The sequence below is a fragment of the Leptonychotes weddellii genome, unplaced genomic scaffold (assembly GCF_054177405.1).
Source record: "Leptonychotes weddellii isolate Sample4059 unplaced genomic scaffold, ASM5417740v2 HiC_scaffold_5445, whole genome shotgun sequence".
In the NCBI taxonomy this organism is placed as follows: domain Eukaryota; kingdom Metazoa; phylum Chordata; class Mammalia; order Carnivora; family Phocidae; genus Leptonychotes; species Leptonychotes weddellii.
The window spans coordinates 8,883-10,939 of record NW_028022302.1 but is presented as its reverse complement, the minus strand read 5'-3'; the positions used below and the strand labels follow the sequence as shown (position 1 = coordinate 10,939).

Genomic DNA, 2,057 nt, shown 5'->3' with positions numbered 1-2,057 from the left:
TCCTCACACAGCCTCCTTCTGACCTCCTTCTCTGCCTCTTTGGGTTTTAAGACCCCCTTGTCATTGCAGGGGGCCGCCTAGAGAATCCAGGATCATCTGTCCAACTCAAGGTCCTTAACATAGCACCTCGGCAGGGTCCCTTTTGCTGCGGGATGGAACATGGGCACAGGTTCCTGGCATTAGCATGGGCAGCTCCTAGGGAGGGGGCATTATTCTGCCCACCAGCACACTATGATCTCAGGTGACAACTAAAGTTGTACGCCCCCTCTCCGCCCTCCAATCTTCTCTAATTTCAACAGTCCGGTAGAAGTAAACCACTACCTCAAGGCGCAACTAAGACAAAGGCAAATCAGAATCCTAGGGCGCTCCACCTATGTCCATACAATTGCCCAAATCTCTTCAAAGTATTTATTCTGTTTAGTTTTCCAGACCTGGCTGTTTACCCTCCCAAGGCCGACTTTGACTGCAGAAATCCCATCCAGGGGGAAGCGCCCAGCGGTGGGAGGGAGGGAAGGCGGTGGCAGAGTGGGGAGCCTGGGACCCCACTAACCCCCTGCGGAGAACTGAGCCTGGTCTAAGTGAGCAGAAGGGGTGGTCTCCTTTGGCCCTGCCCTCAACAGCGGGACCCTTGGGCGCCTCCCCGCGCGGCCACGAGGGGGCGCGCCATCCCTGTCCTAGGAGCCCGCGTGGTGAAGCAGCAGGCCCCGGGATGTTTTCAGCGTGTGGGGTGTTGCGGGCAGGTGTCAGCCCGAGGGCCCAGAGGTTGCGGACTTTTGGTTTCCCCCCTTCCCCCCGGGGTGTCCAGAACTGGGGGGTGCGGTGGGGACTGGTTTGAGCTCCACAGGTGCAGCCACCGCACTCCGTGTCTCCAAACCAGGTTCCCAGCAGAGGGAGAGAGAGGGCGCGGGGAGATGTATCTGTGCCGCGCGGGCTGGTGGAAAGTCCTCCCTCCTGTTCTTCTCTGGCTGGCGCAGCCTTCCCTGTGCTCGGCCGTGTGTGTGTGTGTGTGTGTGTGTGTGTGTGTGTGTGTGTGTGTGTGGAGGGTTTGGGGGCCAGAGCTGCAGGGACAGGGAGGAGGAGTGGTAACCAAATCAGGCTAGAGGGAAGGAGATGGAGGAGACTGGGAAGGTGAGGAAGGAAGCCAGGACAGGGGGAGGGAGAAGGCGGGGAGGGAGGAAAGAGGAGGAGGAGGAGGGAGAGGAAGAGAAGGAAGAGCACCAGTACTGAAATCCAACGTGGGAGGGGAGCGGGGGGGCAGCGAGACGGGGTGGGGGTGGGGGTGGGGACTGAGGCGAAGCCCTTGACGTCACAGACGGGGCGGGTCTGATGTAAACCAGGCAACGTCGGGGTGCGGTTCTGCGCCTTAGAATTCGCGGGGCTGAGGAAGTAGCCGCGCGGTTTCTTCCATCGCATTCGGAAGCGTCGGGTGGAGGCTGAGGATGCTTGGGACAGGAGTGGGTGCCGAGGGTGTTGGGGTGCGGCTAGGCGAGTGAGCGTGTGTGTCCGGTGGAAGGCGGGTGAGACTGGTGTGGGGCGGAGGCGGAGCGAGTCCCACTTACCTGGCAGGGGAGACGCCAGGATCAAGCAGGTGGTTTTCCCACGCGAGGCCCGTCCATGCACCGCGGACGTGCTGTCCCCTGCTATTTCCCCGAGTGTGGACACCTCGACTGCGTAATCTGTGGTAGTGGGGACTGCGTCCGCGCTTTCACCTGTTGTTGGTTGCTTAAAATAGCTTTTGTTTTCTTACTCCTTTTGTTTGTTTGTTTTTGTCTTTTCCATGACTTTGGCTGATGCCAGTGGCTGAAGAGGAAGCTCACTGAGGCGATACCTGGACGCTGAAGAAAACACCGCAGCTTTTCAGGGCTGCTTTCTTGAGAATCTGGGTTTGGCTGTCTCTCAATCAAAAGCCCGCAGGACAGTTTCTGTCCACAGGTCATACATCCCACTTTGGCTGTCGGGATTTTTTTCTGTTTTTCGCAGAGCAGTGTCTCTGCTTATATTTCAGTACGTGGTTTGCAGTCCCTGATACAGCGAAAGTGCTTTCTTTTCACTCCCCA

At 58.3% G+C, this 2,057-nt stretch overlaps 1 non-coding gene across 1 annotated transcript; it reads left to right on the top strand.

Moving 5' to 3' along the window:
• Positions 1-1,551: 1,551 nt before the first annotated feature.
• LOC115939824 (U1 spliceosomal RNA) lies at positions 1,552-1,712 on the top strand. Its single transcript, XR_004074604.1, has one exon. It is a non-coding gene; the product is annotated as a U1 spliceosomal RNA (small nuclear RNA).
• Positions 1,713-2,057: the final 345 nt, after the last annotated feature.